Source organism: Gossypium hirsutum, chromosome A08 (assembly GCF_007990345.1).
Source record: "Gossypium hirsutum isolate 1008001.06 chromosome A08, Gossypium_hirsutum_v2.1, whole genome shotgun sequence".
Lineage (NCBI taxonomy): Eukaryota > Viridiplantae > Streptophyta > Magnoliopsida > Malvales > Malvaceae > Gossypium > Gossypium hirsutum.
Genome location: NC_053431.1, coordinates 66,892,116 through 66,915,860, shown reverse-complemented (window position 1 = coordinate 66,915,860; position 23,745 = coordinate 66,892,116). Strand labels below are relative to the sequence as shown.

Here is a 23,745-nt window from a genome sequence, read left to right as displayed (position 1 = left end):
CATAATAAACATTTTACCATTATAACATTTGTTAAACCATTATAAATCACATAATGGATGGTTATTAATGTCCATTCAAACTTCCAATGGTCAAAAAACCACATAAGGACCTCTCATTTACAAAGCCATATCAAATAGACACTTTAATAAATAGCAAGCAACTTTTACATTTTACGCGATTAGGTCTTTTTTCAAAAGTAGGCACACAAACATTCAATTTTTCACACGAGATCTTCACACATGCTCATTCACATATAATAGGCACGGAAAATAATATTAAAATATTTTATGACTCAGAATTGCGGTCCTGAAATCACTATTCTGACTAGGGTTGAAATCAGACTGTTACACCCCAAACTCGGCCTAGAAGTTATGGCTGAATCTGTGATGCCACATTGAAGTGTGTTTTGAAAGGCATCATTCTGTTTGAAAAGTCCGTACTATATTCAAAACCCTCGTAGTGATCTTTTACCAAACCTTTTAAGTATCTTGTTCATTGTTAAAAACTCAAGTAGGTCTAGCAAAAGTTTAATCATTTTGGGTTGTTATTACACTTTAAAAATAGTGTTTGTAGTGGAAGCTTTTGAAATACGTTGTAATAGCGCGGTGTTTTAAAAACATTTATCTTTTTGAAAGTTCGTGTCCTACTACTAGAAAATATAAATCAAAATAAGTAAACCCCAAATTAAAGTAAAAATTTGAAGAGGCCTTATTACATAACAAATACCCAAATTAAATAGCTTAAAGATTAAAAGTTTAAAACAGTAGCAAGAGCAGTTGTGTAGCCTCCATCAAGTCCCTCGCAGCACTAACCCACCTAAGGATTACCTGCACTGAAAAGCGGAAGGGTGAGTTCATGAAAAACTCATTGTGTAATCCCTTTACAATAATCAGTCAAACCGTACACAAATACAGTTTAGGCCTAAACCCGTTTGTGACAATCCAGTATCAGTTAGGGCCATAGCCAATTACAATAATAGTATCAGTGTGGGCCTTAGCCCATTACAGTAACAATAACAGAAATGCAATCAGAAGTCCTACCCAACCATCCTCTACACTCCACTCCGTCTAGCCCTACGCTCCATGTGGGGATAAAATCGACCTACCCATCCCTACACTCCAAAATATAGCACCGGTTGCGGCACTAAACAGTATTTGTAGCAAAGCTGACAGTACAGTACACTTCCTCCAAATATATCAGCCCACCCCCATGCAACATGTCATGTCATAATATTATACCTGTATACAGAAATATCATGCTCGAATACAGTCATACATAATATAGGGGTATATTAGTCATTTTACCTCATAGGGGTATAACGGTCATTTCATCAGTATAGGGTCTAAGTGTACTTACCGACCCAATAGTATGTCCACAGTCTTCTTGGGCAACCCGTGCAACCTTAACAATCAAATAATGAAAAATAGGCCCAAAGCCCATAACACGACCCATGTAGGCCCACATGCCCGTGTAGCCCATAAAGCCCAAAAATGACCTTGGTCGTGTGAACTACACAGTCTGCCCCACTAATCTCCCCATGTCCGTGTGGTTTACTCGTGTGGGGCTCACGAGACCGTGGGGCCCACACGACCTATTCCGACCCATCATGGCCCAAACAGTCCAAGCTCATGAAAATGCTCATGAGGGCCTCTACGATCAACTGCCCACATTTTATGCGTTCAGATTACCACACGAGCGAACGCACGCTCGTGAAGCATCAACAATCATACTTTTTCGGCTTTTACCTATCTACGTTTATAGCAGTGTGGTTATACACACTTGTTTGCGAAAAGTGCTAGAAGTCCACGAGCACCAATCCTACATTCATACAAGGCATTCCATTAGCCGTTGTATAAAAAAGGTAAATTATCCTCCTCTTTAATACCTAGCCTCAAAAACATTAGATACTTGCCTTGAATGAACAAAAGTGGTTTAACCCACTTAAACTGCTGAATAAGATTGGTCACCCAATACTCCTAGCAAGTCAGCAGTAAAAGGAGGTGTTAGCTACAAGATTAACATAGGCAAGAGGGAAAGTAAAAGAAAATCAAAAGAAATATTAAAGAAGAGGAGATATTAAAAGAAGATCATAATGGTGAAGAGAAACAAAAAGAGAAACCAATAGCACTTACTGATTTGTCAATGAATCCTCAATAACCCAAAACAAAAACAAAGATAGACGAGAAGGAAAAGAGCAAGAACAATCGGTTAAGGTTACAGTGTAGAAAGGAGTGGGAATCAGTTATGTAGAAGACCCGATTGAGGGGAAGAAGAAAAGAAGAGAAGAGGTTTAGCTAAAGCAAACCAATTTGAGGAGAGGAAAAAGAAACAATAGTATTCGGCAATGGGTTATAGAGGGAGGAACAGAGTGTTTGGTCAAAAAGAGAGGCACATAACACCAGAATACCTAAATGGTCGCCAGTAGAATTCGACTATCAAACAAGCAACAAAACTAATGAGCGAAAAGAAGCAAAAAAGGGATAAGCTACCGCAAAATAGAGCAAAAACTAGGCAATTTCGGCACTAAGTGCCTAAGACCGAATTAGCATAAAGGGAATCCCACTTTCGGCAAACTACTATCACTCCCCTGCTCCTTGATCCATTCCTCAAATATCTTCCCAAATCTCTTCTATAATCCCTCAACTGACCAATTCAAATCCTTTTCAAACTCCTCCTAAAATTTGGCCACACACTTTCCTCCCCCTCAAACACTCCAATCGCTCAATAGATTCAAAGTTCTACTGCTACTCAACTTCCTACATAGCACAGCAACAAAATGGACACCCCTTGTGTGCAATAGGGCTCAAACTCAAGACCTACTAGTAGCAGTAACACGCCACTACCCCTTGGACCAACAGCCTTTTTATGACCTGATTTCTCCACAATTATTTAAGAACCCACTATCTAGCAGCAAGGGTTTTATTCAATTAAAACAAAATTTTTGCTAAAGCCAAGGCTTGAACCCAAGACTTCCCACACTTCTTAGGACACTTAACCATTAAAGCAAGCAAGCCAATATGCAACATAACATACAAATTTAATCACTTAAGATTTGGGGCGTTACATGAATTGTCCGGTAATGCCTTTAACACTAATTCAGTGACAGATATAGGTTAGGGGTGTTACAAGCACACATGATCGAGTTACCTCACCTTGCTCCAACCTCGACAGATGATCAGCTATTTGATTTGCAACACATTTTCTGTCTTGGATCTCAAGGTCAAATTCTTGGAGTAAAAGTATCCAACAAATTAGCCTCGGTTTCGCATCTTTCTTTCTGAGCAAGTATTTAATGGTCACATGGTCAGTAAATACTGTAACTTTGGCACCTATAAGATATGAGCGGAATTTGTCAAAAGAAAAAACTATAGTAGAGAGTTTCTTTTTAGTTACCGTATAATTGAGTTGGGCTCCCGTTAAAGTTCTAATTGCAAGTATATAGGGTGTAACACTTTGTTCCTTTTTTGACCCATCACAGCTCCAACGGCATAATCACTTGCATCGCACATTAACTCTAAAGGTGAGCTCCAATCAAGTGTAACAATTATTGGGGCTGAGATTAACCGTTTTTTCAGATCTTCAAAAGCTTCCAAACATGCTTTCTTGAAATCAAACATTTTATCTTTCTCTAACAACAAACACAACGGTTTAGAAATTTTTGAGAAATCTTTGATAAACCTCCGGTAAAAACCGACATGGCCTAAGAAACTTCTGACTCATTTCACATTAATTGGGGCCAGTAATCTTTTAATTATGTCCACCTTTTCTTTATCGACTTCAATTCCTCTCTTTGAGATTTTATGCCCTAAGACGATCCCTTCCTTAACCATAAAATGACATTTTTCCCAATTAAGGACAAGATTCGTCTCTTCGCATCTCTTCAGTACCTTAGCCTAATTACTCAAACAAATATCATAAGTGTTGCCAAAAACAAAATAAAAATCATCCATGAAAAACTCAAAAAAATTTTCAACCATATCAGTAAATATTGCCATCATGCATCGTTGAAATGTTGCAGGTTCATTGCATAAACCAAAAGGAATTCACCTAAAAGCAAACATACGATATGGATAAGTAAAGGTTGTTTTATGTTGGTCCTCCGGAGCTCCAACTATTTGGTTATATCCCGAATAGCCATCTAAAAAACAATAGAATTCATTACTGTTAGTCGATATAACATCTAATCCATAAAAGGCAATAGAAAATGATCCTTCCAAGTGGCTTTATTCAATTTTCTATAATCAATATAGATTCTCCAACCAATAACAGTTCTCGTTGGAATCAACTCATTACGCTCATTTTCAACAATCGTGATTCCACCTTTCTTCGGTACACATTGCACCAGACTTACCCACGAATTATCTGAAACAGATAGATGATTCATGCATCTAACCATTTGATCACTTCCTCTCTCACAACTTCTTTCATAATAGGATTGAGCCTCATTTGACCATAAATTCAAGATCTTTCACCTTCTTCTAAAATAATTTTATTCATTCAAAAAGAAGGGCTTATACATCGAATATCAGCTATGATCCAACCATTTGCTCTCTTAAGTTTCTTTAGAACAGCAATGAGTTGCTCATCTTGAACTTTCGTCAGTTCTGCTGAAATAATAACTGGCAAAGTAGAACAGTCACCTAAATACATGTATTTCAAGTGGGAGGGAAGTACCTTTAGCTTGATTTTAGGTGGTACTTCAATTGACAACTTGGGTTGCACAAATTTTCTGACTTCTAACTCCAACGGTTCAAACCATGTGGATTGAATAAAATTCCTCGGATTGGCTTCTATCAAAGCCATGTTTTCTTCACCTTCTTCATCCTCCAAAGGGTCAAGATCTAAGGCTTTCTCCAATGGATCTTCAAAATTGCTTCCCATATAAACCAAGGTTTCTATCTCTTCCATAACTGAACACTCTTCTACCGGATCAGGAAATTTCATCGCTTTAAGAATGTTAAAGGTTACTTGATCCTCTTGAACTCACATGGTGACTTCCCCTTTATACACATCAATTAACATTCTTCCCGTGGCTAAGAAAGGTCTCCCAAGGATGATCGACACTTCCTTACCTGCTTCAAAATCTAAGATAATGAAATTAGCAGGAAAAATAAATTTATAGACTCTTACCAAAACATCCTCGATCTTTCCCTTGGAATATGCTAAACTTCGATCCCCTAGTTGAAGCGTCATAGTTGTAGATCTTACTTCACCTATCCCTAGCCTGTTGAAAATAGACTTAGGCAAGTTGATACTCGCTCCTAAATCACACAAAGCTTTACCACAGTAAGATTCACCAATGTTACAGGGTTTAGTAAAGCTTCCTGGGTCTTTCAATTTCGATGGCAATTTGTTCTGCAGGAACGCACTGCACTCCTTTGTCTAGGCAATAGCCTCATACCCACTCAGTCGTTTCTTCTTAGACAGTATATCTTTAATGAACTTCACATAATTCAGCATTTGTTCTAAAGCCTCCACCAACGAAATATTGATGTGTAGCTACTTCAGAACATCCAAAAACTTTTTGAATTGCACCTCCTGTTTCTGCTTGTGTTGCTGTAATCTTTTCGGATATAAAGGTGATGGAACTTTTGGTTGAATCGAGTAACTCTTCAGAGTAGGTAAATATGCATCCAAAGAAGATTTTAAAGTATCTGAATTCACAAAGTTAGGATTTACCTAGTCTATCTTCGCAGATTCTAACTCTTTTGGTGTAAGAATTTCAACAGCTGGTTGATTCTTCTCAACGGGCTTGTCTTCGACATCAATCAATCGAGGTTCCAGAATTTTACCACTTCACAATGTCACAGCCTTGATATGTTCTTTACGCAAATTTCTTAGATTCTGAGTATCTCTCGGTAAGGCTCCTTGTGGTCTATTACGAAGCTCCGTAGCTAACTGACCCATTTGGTTTTCCAAATTTTCAATGTTGCTGTTTGGCTTTGGATCAAAGCGTCAATCTTTTCCATGTAAACTTTTAACAAGTTCTCCAAACTATTTGATGCCTCAACTTGAGGTGGTTTTAGAGTTTGCTGAATAAATCCCTGAGATTGGTTGGGTCTATGCTGTAATAGGTTGTTGCTCAGTCCATTTCCTTGGTTGCTCCAAGATAAGTTAGGATGATTACACCATGAATGATTGTAGAAGTTGGACTGGGGTCCTTGTCCAGTCCTATTTTGATGTTGGTTCCCCATACAATACACTGACTCAGGATTTGATGGACAATTCTCAAAAGAATGACCTTCCCCACAGTACACATAATAAACCGTAATTTATACATATTTCTATCTCATGCTTAGCACATTTTATGGATGATTTTTCCTTAAAATTGGTGAATTCGATGCTCCTAGTGCCTTAATTTCATGTTTTATACTTAGGTGAGCATAGGAGAGTGAAAAGAACGAGAAACAGGCCAAAAATAGAGAAAATGGGCCAACGTACGAAATCAACATGGCCTACACCTCCTCACACGGGTAGACCACACGACCGTGTCAATTTGGTAGAATCAAAGCACGACTCACATGGGTAGACCACACACCTGTGCCTATTTAACAGGCTTGACCACGGCCTTAAGCAATCGCACACGAGTGTGTCACGTGGGCGTGTCCCTGTCGAGCCCAAATTGATTCCAACTCAGAAAAGGCCAATTTTGAGGGTTCTTAGGCATTCTAAGGCCTATAAATACACCTTAGAGGAGAAGGAAAAAGACACATAGAGGAGGAAGCAGGGAACTACTCAAGAAAAGCTGATTGATCCATCTCAGAAGCCGGATTCACCATCAAGACTGAAGATCTCCCCTCAATTTCCCTTTAGGAGTTTTGGGTTTTTCTTTATGTTTTGAATTCATTATTCTTCTGAGATGTTTACCTTTTTAGTTATGAACTAAAACCCCTAAATACCTAAGGGGAATGAAACCTAAGACAGATCTTGTTATTATTATCTAAATTGTATGATGAATATTTGACTTGTTCTTAATTATGTGTTCTTAATTCTTGTTTTGATATTCCAGGATATTGATTCAAGTTAAGCTCTTATTCAGAGGAGGAATAGATCCTATCTAAGAGTACATTTGTTATAATTAAGCGGAGTTGGTTGCGCACCTAGAGATAGGGTGACAAGATTTTGCCGGATTAGGGTGAATCCTAATAAAGGGATCCATAGATCGAGTTAATGCAACCCTAGGGAGTTAATTAGCAAGAGATTTCAATTATTCAACCTAGGGTTAGACGTTGTTAGTCTTGAGAGAGATAATAATATAACTTAGGGATTTCTACGGATCAAGTCAAATGAATAAATCATCCGATTCAGAGTCAAATAACAAGTGAAGTCTAGGTGGATTTTTCCTTAGGTATTGTCTCAATCAATCGAGTTTTCCAAAAGTAATTCCCCAATTCTATTTTCTGTGAATTCTTAGTTTATTCTAGTTAAAACAAACCCCATTATTCTTAGGCTAGATAATAAAAAGACAGTCATTACTAGTACTTTTAGTTTCTTTGGGTTCGACAATCCGGTCTTGCTAAAGCTATACTACTGTACGATAGGTACACTTCCCTTCATCGTGATAATAGTTAGTTTCAAGAATGATTCATTATAAATATTTAAAACCTTTCACGAATATCACGTATCAACACACAAGAAACTATTTCAATCGGACTTGGTTGTTGAGCTGCAAAATTATTAGCTCTATTAACGGTAAACTATTTTAACAAAGAGGAAATAGACGATACCTGAGCTAAAAACAAAGTGAGGGCATCAACTTCATGAACTCCAGCTACGTGTCTTCCTAAAGTTGTTTGATCTGTTGGCCATTGATAGTTATTATTTGCGATCCTCTCAATGATCTCAAAAGCCTCATTATAAGACTTAGACAAAATTGCACCATTTGCAAAAACATCTACCATCAATCTTCTATGTGCATTGAGACCATTATAGAATGTCTCCAACTGGATACAATGAGGAATCTCATGATGAGGACACTTACAAAGTAACTCCTTGAATCGCTGCTAAGCCTCATGCAAAGACTCGTCATCCAATTGTTGGAAAGTTGTGATCTCGTTCCTCAACTTATCGTTTTTTCTAGGCAGGAAATAAGTAACCAAAAATCTCTCTACTAATTCTTGCCATGTAGATATGGAACTTGGTGGCAATGAATTGAGCCATGCTCATGCTTGATCTCACAACGAGTACGGAAACAACTTCAACCTTAGTGCATCTTCAGTCACACCAGCTATCTTAAATGAATCACTCACCTCCATAAATAATTGAAAGTGGAGATGTGGATCTTCCGGGGGCATACCACTAAATTAGCCCACCATTTGGAGTATTTGAAACATCACTGGTTTCAATTCCAATTAGGTTGCCTCAATAACTGGCCTTCAAATTCATGGATTTAACTCACTGAAAAGTCACACAACATATTGTCTAATGCATCGATCCTTATCGTTGGCAATGAGGATGGGGTTTCGTACATGATTGGCTTCATTACTTTGGTCTTGATTCTGATTGCTAAGGTCCATCTCGACTTGTCTTTGAGCTATTCGTTCATGTCTTCTTTGTCTGAAAGTTCGCTCAATTTCAGGCTCTACAAGGAGTAAATCGATAATCCACACCTAAAAAGAAAATCAAAAAATTAAAAAGAATAAGTTACTGATGTTAGAAATAAACCAAATTGTAAGTAAATAATTTCACAAAAAAAAAGACTATGGCAACTATAACAACCCGTTTTAGGGTCAAGTCAAAATAGTGGTTTCGGGACCACAAATTTGAAGTATAAATGTTAATTTTATTATTTCTTTAAGGTCTAAAGTATGATTGAATGATTGTGTGAAAATCTCGTTAAGAAATTTTATCGATAAAATGCCCAATTTGACTAATAGGACTAAATTGTAATAAGTGCAAAATGTGTGTTCTAGATGCTAGAGGTGTCTAATTGAAATGAAATTTTAAATTGGAGGTCCTTAAATGGTAATTAGACCATTATACTTTAAGTTGGACAAAAAAGGACATGGACGGGTAAAATTTTGAAGTTAGGCATTAAGGGTATTTTGGTAATTTGGTAAATAAAGACCAAATTTAACTAATAAAAAGATGCCATCTTTTCTTATTTCATCCCCATGGCTGAAATTCACAAGGGGAAACCATAGCTAGGGTTTGCTAAGCTCTCAAGCTCGATTGTAAGTTCGTTCTTGACCCTTTTTTTATGATTTTTATATTTTTTAGATCGGTGTAACCTAATCTAGCGATTTCAAGGACTAACGTGGAATACAATCAAAGTCTAAAATTTTACACATGTAGAATATTTATGTATTTTGATGTCTAATGGTAGAAAATGAATGGCTGATGTTAGGTAAACAACATTTACCAAGTGATTTTTGATGAAAATGTCAAATAGGGACCTATTTGTAAAAGTTGTAAAATATGTGTAAAAATGTGAATAAATGAAAACTTTGGGCTGTTATGAGTACCATTAATATTTGGCTAGACTTGGGAAATGAAGAAATCAAATGAAAATCTTTTTATGTGCTTAAGGACTAAAATATAAAAAGTTGAAAAGTTTGGGGCAAAAATTCCTAAGGTGTTTTTGGGATTAAATTGAATAATTTGGTAATTGAATAAGTTAAATTTGATATTTTAGATCAAGAAAGAAGAGGTTCTGACCTAGACAGGGGGAAAAAACAAAGTTGTGGACTAAATCGAACAATTAGCCATTTTGTATCGAGGTAAGTTTGTAAGTTAAAAATAAGCTTTAATATGATTGTATTTTATTACTTTAATATTGCATGAATTGAATGTTTGATAAATGTGGATGAGCCTAATTTATGACCGAGTCCGAAGATGAATCGACAAGCGAGAAATCCCATTGAACCTTAGCAATAAGGTAGGATACAAGTGACATGTCACTAGGGTTAGTATGTGTTATGTGATTATGTGATCCAGGTGCTGGCCTTGTACGTCCCACCAATGGCTGAGTATACTGGCATATGTTGTGGATACTTGACAGCTTGTTTGAGCAGCATCGCGTAGCTACGTCTTAACTGACAGCTTATGTGAGCAGGCCCGTTGATAGCTCGAGAGTAAGCAACTATGTGATATGAGACTTGGTTAGCTTTGGCTACATACATGGTACTTAGTGTGCAAGAGAGTATCCGATATTATTTTTTTGAGTGGTTCACGGGTATGTCAAAGATGAGAATATGTGTAAGTTCATTTCAAGATGGTTCAGGTATGTACATAAAGCACATGTGTATTGATTGCTTGAAATGATGATAATGAGGTAAGTTTGGTGTTGGAATGAATTATGATCATGAGGCTATGATAAATTCAAATTTAATTATGTTATATGCATGGTAAGGTTGCTTATTTCTTGCATATGAGCTTACTAAGCTATAAAGCTTACTCCATTTATTTTTCATGTTTTTATAGTGTTTCCAAGCTAACTCGGAATCGGAGATTGTCAGACATTTGAATCACACTATCTATATCACCCCTTACCCGTGTCCAACGCCGGGACGGATACAGGGCATTACCGAACTAAAACATTAACATACATATAGAGCAGAACCATAAAATTTCTTTTGAATACAAAAGTGTACATAAACATGCAACTCGTTCCTATTATGGGCCTACAAGGCCCCAAAGCATACATCGGGTTTGGTTCGAGACTAAACCGTGAAATTTAAAAAAAAATTCATAAAACAGGGTCAACACCCGTGTGGACACAAGGACACGCCTGTGTCTCCAGGCCGTGTAACTCTCTGTTTATGACGTCAGCATCAATTTAAGATCACATGGCCAAGTCACACGCCTGTGTGCTAGGCCGTGTGGCGAATTTAATTTTCATATTTCAGGTGCAGACTTCACACGACCTGGGCACACGCCCATGTCCTAAGGTTGTGTCTTCTACACGGCCGTGTCTCTACCCATGTGTTTACCAGCATGCATATTGACTTGAACAATTTGGGTGCAGGGGACACACGGCCAGACAACATGCCCATGGGGCTAGCCGTGTGTGACACACGCCCGTGCGTCTACCCGTGTGGACAACTTTGAGGTTATTTTCCATGCCCTCTTGTCATCCTTAATAACCCATACACACACCCATGATATAATGGTGATTATCATGGCATAAATAAACTACTTAGACGTCTATAACTTTAACTCATGCATGATAAATTTATATCAAGTATACCTAATTAGAACTTTATGACTTGTTAGGTTCATTCAATCCATCTCTTTGCCTTTATTCATATTATGACCATGCCAATTAACACCCTTTATCCATCAAGCATAAACTCCACATTTCATCCTCCATTGTTAATAACCAATTAGGCACGCACCACGAGAATATTAACACATTTCAATGCATGTATCAATATTTAGGGATTTCAACCCTATAATCAATATGAGCCATATTTCATGGCCTTATACAAATTGGGAAAATATACTAAAATGAGCCATCACTTTGGCTAACGAATATGACACATATAACATATACTAAGTCCCTATACATGCCATACTTAAATGTAATAAGCCAATTATACCCCAAAAGTTTTGTTGATAGTATGACTCGAGCTCTGACATCTACGATCCCCGAGCTAGCTTGCCGGCGCTAAAAGAAAAAGGAAAAGAGATATGCTTAGTAAGTCATGTGCAAATAATAAACAACTTAGATCATGAAACTCATGGATTACACATATTATCAATTACCATCACATTATTATTTTACACATACTGAACATACTGAGAATTGATAATAAATGTATTTGAACATCATGCTTATCTTACTCTTTCATACCCGGACCAAATTTCCCATCATGAATCGAGTCCAAAACTTATGAGGTTTACGTACATACCTGTACCATGCATTATTACTCATTCTACCCCACATTCTTAATCATAATCTTGAATGGTCCGTTGAATTAGCCGGAATACTAAAGGACGTTTGGAATCATCACACACCACACAAAATGCCAAAGCCATGTCCTCGACATGGTCTTACATGGGTCTACATACCGATGCCATATCCTAGATATGGTTTTATACGAAATCTCATGTTGGTACCGATGACATGTCCCAAACATGATCTTATACGGGACCTCATATCGATGCCATGTCCCAGACATGGTCTTACACAAAATCTCATATCAACGCCATACCCCAAATATGGTCTTACATGAAATCACATACCGAGGCCGATGCCATATCCCAGATATGGTCTTAGACTGGCATACGTATCAATGTTGATGCCATGTCCCAGACATGGTCTTACACTAGCTCTCATATCAACACCGATGCCATGTCCAAGACATGGTCTTACACTGGCTCTCATAAATCATGGTGTCAATGATATCCGAATCCTAAGCATTCTTCAAGGTCACACGGGACTTTCGAGATATAAAGCTATCATCAAACTTTCATTAAATCATCACAAGCCAATTTCATTAAGGCATACATACATATATCATAGAATATCAATTATTAAATGCATAATAATGAAATTGTTAAATTACTTACACCCAACTTACCTTGGTGCAAAATATGACAAATTTGCGATTTAATCCACAACCTTGCCTTTTCCTCGGTTAAGGTCTATCCCCCGTCCCTCTTGATCTATAATAGCACATTTATCTCATTTAATACACATACTATTCAATTTAGTCCAAAAATCACGACATGGAAAAAGGAAAAATTACAATTTTGGCTCTAAAATTTCACAAAATTACGAAATTACCCTTAGGCTCGTAAAATGAAAAGTACCCATTTTTCTCATTATTCAAGCCTAGCCGGATCATTTTCTCTCCTATACCAACCCACATTTTTCATTCATTCACACATTTACACATAGTCTCCACAACTTTTACAATTAGGTCCTTTTTATCAATTCCACCAAAAACCACCTAGTAAAAGTTGTTTATCACACATTAAACCTCTATATTCTTCTATTAGACATCAAAGCACAAGAATGTCATTCATGGGTATGTTTTTGAACATGATCCCTAGCTCAAATTAAGGGTAGAAATAGCTAAATCGAGTTACGAGGATTTCAAAAATATAAAAAACATTAAATACGGGGCTAGGATGCACTTACTTTTAAGCTTGAAGATGAAAGAAGCCCTAGCTATGGCTTCCTTATGATATTCAGCCAAAGGGGATGAAGATTGTAACACCCCATACCCGTATCCTACACCGTGACAGAATACGAGGCATTACCTCACTTAAACTCGTGCTTACAACAATATCTGAGTCTGCAAGACTTGGAAAAATTTAAAACTTTCTCAAACATATCAACATATCATTAATATGGGCCTTCAAGGCCCAAAACACACATCATAGATCACTCGGAACCAACTCGGGTACTTTTTCCAACTATAGAAAAATGTCACTTGACATAGGGGCACACACCCGTGTGAAAAGGGCACATGCCTGTGTAGCCATTCCAACATGGTCGTGTTGATAGCCCATGTAGCTTACACAACCTAAGTAATATAGGGACACGCATGTGTCCTCCATTGGTGTGGAATTTATTTTAAATGCACACCTACAGGGGTTTTCACACGGCCTGGCACACGGCCATGACACACCCGTGTCCTAGCCCGTGTACAAAAACATGGACATTCTGTTTCTGATGTCAGCAACCCCAAAATATCACACGGCTGAGACACACGACCATGTCTCTGCCTGTGTGTTTAATACCATGCATACTGACTTGAAATTTTTACGTGCGGGGGACACACAACTAGACAACACGCCCATGAGGCTAGCCGTGTGTCACACACGGCCTAGATACAAGCTCATATGTCTACCCGTGTGGACAATATAAGGCTATTTACCAAGCCTCTTTGCCACCCTTACTTACACAACCTACACAATAACCACCAACTTCAATATAAGAATATCTCAAGCAACCACATCATCCACAATAGAAAACATTCCATACAAATCAAAATGAACATTAGCCATCATTTAGGGCTTAATACAAAATGAGGGATTTATCCCAAGCCAACAAATTTTTCCAAGTTAATATTAACACAAACATAAGACCAGTTCCCTATACATGCCATATTCAAAAATATAAATCAAACTATACGGAATGCTTCGATTGATAGTGTGATTGATATCTTTGACTTCCTTTGATCCTTGAGCTAACTAGGCGGCACTATAAGAAAAAGAGAAAGGAAAAGGAGTAATCATAAAGCTTAGTAAGTTGCTTATAACTAAATGTACAACAATGATTTTACCATTCATTAACACGCTCATAACACAAAAGTAGGCGCAAGCATAACTTACTCATCACTATCCATATAAATCTTATAGCATATATCGAGTTTACATCTCATACATTTCAAATAGGTATCTGTACCATTCACAACACGGTTATACCATGCTCATTAACTTAAAGTCATACTACTCACAGTTGAACCATTCGGAACACTACTGGATATTCATTAAACCTCAAATGTGGGTAAAGAACCAATGCCATGTCCCAGACATGGTCTTACACTAGCTCATATCTCATGTCGATGCCATGTCCTAGACATGGTCTTACCCCGACTATCATCTCGTAGCTGATGCATGTCCCAGATATGTCTTCCACTGACTTACGTCTCGAGGCCGATGCATGTCCCAGACATGTCTTACACTAGCACTCGTCTTGATGTCGATGCAATGTCCCAGAAATAGTCTTACAATAGCTCTCATAATATGGCTGATGCATGTCCCAGACATGTCTTACACTAGTCCACAATAACCCATATGTCATGGCATGAATATCCGATATATTTCCTAGGTTCGAACGAGAACTCTACTATCTCTGTTATCATCATACTTTCTCAACTTCAAAATCAAGCAATTCATGATATATTAATTCAAATGCAATTCAACACATATACATTAGTGATGTAGTTGTATTATTTACACACAACTTACCTCAGTTTAAAAAATGTGGCAACTAGCCTATATAGTCGGTTTACTTGGCTTTCCCCCGGTCTAGGTTCAGACTCCGTATTTCTTGACCTATAATAACAAAATGCACTTATTAAGTCACTATCAACCTAAGCACTCAACAATTCACAATTGGGCTAAATGACCATTTTTCCCCTAGACTTTTACAAAATGACCATTTTACGCCTCAGCCCGAAAATTGATTTTTTTTTCGAATTTCTTTATTTCTCAAGACTAGCCGAATCTCTTTGACTCGTATAGAAACTCCAAATTCCCACTATTTCACACGTTTATTATCTATTTTACAACCTATGCACATTAGTCCTATTAGGTGTTTTCATGCTAACACATTTCACAAAAGTTGTTTATAAGACACCTAAGACTCATTTTCTTCCATAAAATTTTAGAAAACACTCAAAATACTCTCATGGTCAAACCCTAAAATCTTAATGATTTTGCAACATAGACCCCTCATTTGAAAGCTCATGCTTTAAGGGTCTCAAAAATGCAAAAATCTTCAAGAAAAAGTATGTAAAACACTTACTTGCAAGAGTAATAAGTTGCTAAAATTTTTGAAGCTCAAAACCCCAAAAAATGGTTTAAAAATCGATGGAGAAGAAATGGAGAAGTAGGATGACATCATCTTTCTTTTATTTATTCAATTAAGTCACCAAACCACCTAAACCTTTGACTTTTTGACCAATTTGTTCACTATGGTCGGCCAAGCTCTTAGGAAACGGTCTAATTGCCCTTTAAAAGCCACCAATTTTTATTCTATAGCTATTTGAAAACTTTAGCTATCCATTTAGGACTTTTTTACTTTATGCAATTTAGTCCTTTTTCTCAATTAGGCTTCCAAATGCTAAAATTGGCTCACCAAAATTTTTTCACGTACTCTTAAAAACATGCTAATACATCAAATAATAATAAAATAATTTTTTTGACATTGAATTTATGGTCCCGAGACCACTATTCTGATTAAGCCCTAAATCGGGCTGTTACAAAGATGAACACAAATTTTGACTATTTTTCCCTTTTAATTATTTTAATAGCCAATAGACCAAAATACCCTTCCATTAAAACTTTGATATTTTATCTCTCCTATGTCCATTTTTGTCCATAATGACATATAATGGTATAATTACTAAATAAAGACTTCAAATTTCAAATCTCATCACAATTAAGCCCTTAAATCAACTAGAACACATGTTTTTCACTTATTGCAATTTAGTCCTAATAACTCAATTGGACACCTTATCTGTAAAATTTCTCATCGATATTTTCACACAGGCATGCATATATATCATGGACCTCAAAACAACCATAAAATAATTATTTCTATCTCAGATTTGTGGTTTTAAAACCACTTTTTCGTTTAGGCCCTAATTTGGGATGTTACACAATCAAACTCTCATTTTCTGTATTAATGGTCTTATCATTTTGAATGTATGGCATGTATAGAGACTTGGTCATTTTGTTATATGTGTTATTTGATTCGACCAAATGTATTGACTCATATTTGTTTAAGTTGATTTGGTATTTAGCCATGTAATTGGCTTATTTTTGCTCAAATGGTTGTAAGCCCATTTATTTATGTATATATGTGCCAATGGCTATGGTGATATGGTCATGATATGTCTGGTGAATGATGGAATGTGACTCATAGCATGAATGTGAAATGTTTGGAAGTGTGATCTATTGATGAGATGATAAATTTATGCACAAATAGGTGTTTTAAGCGTAGTTAATGATACTTAGTATATGTGAGATTTGCATGATTTATTTAGGGCATAATAAATTTTGTGAGTATGATGGATGTTGCTATTGTATTGGCATGTGTTGGCCATATTTGTGGATCTTTTAATTTCCAAAATATATCATGTTTTGTGCCTTTGAATTGGTGTAAGTGCATGTGTGAATAAGGGTGGCAAATGGCTTGGTAAATAGCCTTTATTTTGTCCACACGGGTAGACACACGGACATTTGTCTAGGCCGTGTGTGACACACGATCAGCCCCATGGGCGTGTGATCCGGCTTTGTGACCCCTGCACCTAAAATTTGAGAAACAGAATGCTCAGAATTGAGCACAAGGGAGAGACACGAGTGTGTGTCTCAGCTGTGTAGACAGCACGGCCTCGAACATGGGCATGTGCCCTAGCAGTATGGTATCTGCACCTATTTTATGAAAATTAATTTTACACATGGCCTAGCATACAGGCGTGTGACTTGGCCGTGTAACCATAATTTGTTCATGGGTTACAAGTTAGTGAGTTACACGGGGTTAGGACACGGGCGTGTGACCCCTATTTAGGGCAAAAAATTTTTAAGTTTTGTAAAAATTTCCTAAGTGCTAAGTTTAGTCCCGGACCACTTCCAAAGCATGTTTTGGGCCTCGTAGGCTCGTATTAGGTACTTTATGATTAAATGCAAATGGTTTTAATTTGGACACAAATCAGTGACTTGGAACTGTATGATTGTCTGTGTGATAAGTCTAGTAATGCCTCGTACCCTATTTCGACGTCAAATACGGGTAAGGGGTGTTACAACAACAGTTAACAATCCCCAACAATGGTGCTAAAAACTTGTAACGTGTAGGTTTGTGTAAGTGTACACAGTCATTATAATGTAATAAGTAAGAGTCGAGTTATCATCTCCACAAGGATTGTATTTGTGTTAAATCACTTAATTGTAAAATTATACTAACAACTTGGCAAATAAAAACACAATATATTGAAAAGTGATTATTAAAATTAAATATATTAAACTAAATGCAATGATCCCTAATACAAATTATCCTAAGTATGCAAACTATATGAATGAAATAGATTTTAGCAAAATTATACACAATTTGCAACAATTATAACATAAATAAACTAGGACAATTACTTTAATTAAACTCAATTTATTATCAACATGCTTAATAAAGTTTGGAAAAATATTCCATGGCAACTCGATCTTTCATGAGTTTGGAAACCACATTACGTCCTTTCGGAATCCTTTACTCAGTAAATATGCATTTTACTGATCCTTATTTTCTAAGGGTTTCTTAGCATTAGTGTGAAGTAACAGGGATGTGTTAGGTTTGAAAAATTTTAATCACACAAATCTAAAAACTATGCAGATAACAGAGCTTGGTTATAGTTGTTATGCAACCTGCAAATTTTAATCACACAAATCTAAAAACTATGCAGATAACAGAGCTTGGTTATAGTTGTTATGCAACCTGCAATTTAATCGGGTTAGGATCTAAATTGAGCATGCACATTTCAATTATGCGTCCACTAGCCGTCGTCCGGTTAGGATCGCTTAGCTAATTCAGGTGCATTTCAATCACATATGAATGAAATACATACTTGATTTTGATTGAAAATATGATCGATTGAGGCACAAAAATTATAAGCATGAATCAAATAAATATTATTTAATCAAAGCAATCATCGTAGCTTAAATCAAATTAATCTAACATTACTGTAAACAAGAACAAAGAACACATAGCAAATATTTTTAGATTAATTTAAAGAAAATAATGATTAAAACCAAATCAAAGTGGCTGTCACCCAAGACTCTGACTGATGAGGCTCCTTCGCTTCTTCACTTTGCTCCTTTGTTGATAGCTTTCCAAGGTGACCGACTAAGGGCTCTTTAAGAGAATTTAATTTCTAAAATATCTATGAAGAGATTATGCTAGGCGTGGGGAATGGAAAATGCTAAGAAAATTGAGAAAGAAGAGAGAATGATGAGGGATGAGGGATGATGAATGAGGGAATGAAGGGGTCTTATTTATAGGTGAAGAGAGGAGGGTAGTTTGCTAAAAATAGCTAGGTTTAGTCTCTTCAAACTTCTTCTATAAGTGGTTGCACACAATTAGTGGAATTTGAGCTGATTTTTGCTTGATTTTTAAGCAATTTAATTGCCATAATAACTCAGGACTAAGACTCAGTCAAATGTAAAACTTCGGGGAAATCTTTAATTTCTTCAACAATGCAAGGACCTTGTGTAATTAAACCAAAAAAGTAGTTTAAGTGGACAGCCATGTGTAGCCGAATTTGGGTTGACTTGGTCTTCAATTTGGATGATTTTTGTAATCCAACAAAGTTATTAGACCTGTCCAAAATAAATCAATAAGTTAAAGGACCAAAGAATAAAATTTGTCCAATTTAAATAATTAATTAAAACCCTAATTATTAATGAAATATTTAAAATGATTTATTAAATATGATTTTATATTTTATTATTTAATTTAATCATGCATGGCCCATTTTATGTCTTAAAAATATAATATGTTCAAATAAATATAAAATATGCCATTTTATGTGTGAATACTATATAATAAAGCATAAAATCACATTTTAATAATTTATATGTCCTAATTTCATATTTTCACATATTTCATTAATTTATTAAACAATTACTTAGTTTTAACAATGAATTTAAGTAAAAAGGTGACAAATTACATAGGAAAAATCCTATATATTTTTCAGTTTACAGCTGTCAAGTATCCGCAACACATGCCGATATACTCAACCACCTGTAGGACGTACAGGACCAGCACCCGGATCACATAATCACAATAATCCCTAATGACATGTCATTCGTATCCTAATCTATTCCTAAGGTTCAACCGGGATTTTCATATTTGTTGAGTCATAGTAGAACATGTCTGTAGTCTCGTATTTATAGTTTATGCAATATCAAAGCATTTAAAACACAATTATAATAATGCTTATTACATACGAACTTACATCGGATGCAAAAATGGCTAAATAGACCGATTAGTCGAGTACTTTGTCTTTCCTCCGATCTAGATTCGAATTTTACTTTTCTTGATCTATATGTAATCAAAATTAGCTTATTTAATTACCTCACTATTCAATTTAATCCAAAACACTTATTAAAACACATTTACACTTTTGCCCCAATTATTTAACAACTCTTACAATTTAGTCCTTATTTCATAAAATCACAAATTCATGCAATTTCACCCAAACCCATGCTAGCCGAAATTCAAATAAGCCCCTAGCAGTCTATTTTTATCATTTATTTCACATTTTAACCACAAAGTTTCCATATTTCACAATTTAATCCCTAATTTGCATTTTTACCAAAAATCACTTAACAAAACTTGTATAACTATCATCAAATATTCATAATCTATCATCAATCATCAAAACACATGCTTATTCATCAATGGAAACTTTCTAAATCTTTAACTGTTTTGCAAATTAGTCCTTGGGCTACCTAGACCTAGTTATAATGATTACAAAAACATTGAAATCATTAAAAACGGAACAAAAACCATACCTCAATTGAGCAAAATAGCATAGCCGAATGAAAAGCATAAAAAATTGGCTTCTTCTAGCCCTAATAATCGATTTAGGAAGATGATATGAAGACTTTATTTGGTTTTGTTTATTTATTTATTCTTTATTAACTAATTTACTAATTTAACCTTGATTAAAAACCATCAAATTCATGATAATATGTCGATATATGTCCACTCATGTTTCAAATGGTCTAATTACAACATAAGAACCTCTAAATTAAGATTCCATAGTTGTTAGATACCTTTAGCTATTGGAACTCAACTTTTACACTTTACGGGATTTAGTCCTTTTTATCAAAGTAAGCATTCAAATGATAAAATTTCTTAACAAAATTTTCACACAATTATTTTATCATGTTGTAAACATTAAAATAATAATAAAATAATTATTTTGCCTTTGAATTTGTGGTCCTAAAACCACTGTTCTGATTTGACTAAAAACGGGCTGTTACAACTCTCCCCCCTTAGGGATTTTTGTCCCCGAAAATCTTACCAGTGAATAGGCTAGGGTATTGTTTTCTCATAGCTTCCTTAGGCTCCCACGTGGCCTCTTCAACACCATGCCATTGCCACAATACCTTTACTAAAGTTATGCTTTTATTTCTCAACTGTTTAACCTCTCGAGCTAAAATTATAATCGGTTCTTCGCTATACGTCATATCAGCTTGAATCTCAATCTCTGACAGTGAAATTACATGCGATGGATCTGATCGATAACGGCTTAACATCGAGACATGAAATAAATTATGACTATTTTCAAATTCAGACGATAAAGCTAGCTGATATGCTAGTGGCCCTATTATTTCGATGATCTCATACGGCCCGATGAAATGCGAACTCAATTTGCCTTTGCGACCAAATCGAAGTATTTTCTTCCACGGAGATACTTTCAAAAATACATTGTCACCGATCTGAAATTCAATGTCTTTTCATTTTAAATTCGAATATGAATCTATCGGTCTAAAGCTGCTTTTAGACTGTTGTGGATTACTTTCACTTTATATTCAGTCTCTCAGATTAAATCAACCTCTTGAATCTTTTTCTCATTCAGCTTGGTCCAATACAATGGAGTTGCAACCATACAAATCTTCGTATGGTTCCATCTTTATACTCAATTGAAAACTGTTGTTATATACAAATTCAACCAATGGCAAAAATCTATCCCAGTTGCCTCCGAATTCTAACACACAACAATGAAGCATATCTTTGAGAATCTGTATTACTCTCTCAGATTGATCGTCAGTTTGCGGATAAAAAGCTGTACTAAAATTCAACCTCGTACCAAGAGCTTCTTGTAGTTTCTTCCAAAACCACGATGTAAACCTCAGATCTCTATCCGAAATAATCAAAACTAGCACCCCATACAATCTAACAATCTCAGATATGCACAATTCAACAAATTTATCAAGGGAATAATCTATACAAAGCGAAATGAAATGTCTAGACTTTGTTAGTCAATCTTTGATAACCCAAATAGCATCTTTCTTCTTCAGAGATAGGTCTGATATGAAATCCATCGTAACTCTATCCCATTTACACTCTGGTATCATCGCAGGCTGTAACAATCCTGAAGGCGTTTGATGTTCGTCTTTTACTTGTTGACAAACTAAACACCTCGATACAAATTCTAAAATGTCTTATTTCATGGCCAATCACCAGTACAACTGTTTCAAATCATTATACATTTTGGTACTCTCCGGATGAATAAATAAAGAACCACAGTGTGCTTCATGCAAAATTTTCTGAATGAGCTCGGAATTATTTGGTATACAAATTCTACCTCGATACATTAAGCAATCATCAGACCCGATCTAATAATCGGAATCATTAATCGACTCACATTGCACTCTTTTAGCTTGCAACTCATTGTCACACTTTTGAGCTTCACAAATCTGCTGAAGAAAAATTGGTTTAGCTTTTAATTCGGCTAATATAGATCCATCATTAGACAAAGATATCTGTGTATTCATCGCTCTCAAAGCAAACAGAGATTTTCTACTCAAAGCATCTGCGACTACATTTGCTTTCCCTAGATGATAATCAATTACTAACTTGTAATCTTTCAATAGCTCAAGCCATCTTTGTTGTCGCTAATTCAAATCTTTCTAAGTCATTATATACTTCAAACCCTTGTTATCGGTAAAGATGTGACACTTTTCACTGTACAAATGATGTCGCCAAATTTTAAATATGAAAACAATCGCGGCCAACTCTAAATCGTGCGTCGGGTAGTTCTTTTCATGCGGTTTCAACTGTCCGGATGCATAATGTAACACCCTAAACCCGGCCCAGACGTTATGGCCGAATCTGACGTGCCACATTGGAGTTGAAAACCCACGTTCTGTTTTAGTGTTTTAAAAACCATACATTTTGTTGAGTTAACAAAGTGTATGGAAGCTGGGCACCAGGTAGGTATCCGAGACAGAGGAGGTGAGCCATGAAGGCTGCTTAAGTACCAAGCTCTTTGATTGGATCCAATCCTAGACATGCCCACAACCATAGCCACACTTTGTTATATCGAGTTTAAATTTGTTTAAGTGGACGTCTTTGATAAATCGATTAATCGTGGTGTTGAGATATTTTGAAAACAAGTATCGCTTTGAAAACACGTCCCAAGTCTAGCCCATTTGAACAATTATCAACCAGGTTTGAAGTTATTAAAAATAAAATAATCCCGAGAAGAAATAAAAGAAAAGTTAAAAATGGCCTTATTACAACCCAAAAATAAATAATAATTAAAGGAAATTAAATGAAAACCAACACTTATTTAAAGGTCCAAAAGCGATCACCGTGGCCACTCTGAATCCCCTCCGGCTCCAAGTCCCCACATCAAGGCTCACCTGCGAGGTTAAGGAAAGAGGGTGAGTTTGGAAACTCAGTGTGCAACAAGCCCCTTTTAGAGCCCAAAACAATGACAGCCTGTTGGGTCTAAGCCCAAATCCAATCTCAAACATGTACTGGGCTATAGCCCTTTTCATATTTCATATTTCATAACATTGGGCCGAAGCCTTTACTGTAAACGGTATGGCCCATAGGCCCATTTAGCCTATATCTACAATAGTATTAACAGTCTTAACATGCAATTTAACAGATTTCCATTTTCTACCAATTTTACCCAGATGGGCCCGAAAGCCTATTGGGCCCTATTCCAGCCCCTCGAGGCCCAACTTACCGTGAATGCCAAAAATCACATTCTTACCGTTTCCAATGTTCCTGATCATCATCTCAATGAATCTAACTAACTAATGAGCGTTCGCTTGCTCACAAGTCCTCGAAATGCCAAAATTTTGGCATTTCGGCTTTTCGGCATTTATCGTTTTAGGCTTATGAAAAGGGTTCGTTACACACCTGATTTACGATATTCCTTGACGAGATCTCCTATGCGATTTCTCCTATAATCAACCACTTATAGATTAGACCATGTTAATATTAAACCAAATCGAAAACTACCTATTATCATCACTTACACATTCGGCCACCA

The 23,745-nt window shown here is 36.2% G+C and overlaps 1 non-coding gene across 1 annotated transcript; it reads left to right on the top strand.

The window, feature by feature from the left end:
- Positions 1-7,960: 7,960 nt before the first annotated feature.
- LOC121205632 (small nucleolar RNA R71) lies at positions 7,961-8,067 on the top strand. Its single transcript, XR_005900708.1, has one exon. It is a non-coding gene; the product is annotated as a small nucleolar RNA R71 (small nucleolar RNA).
- The last annotated feature ends 15,678 nt before the right edge of the window (positions 8,068-23,745 follow it).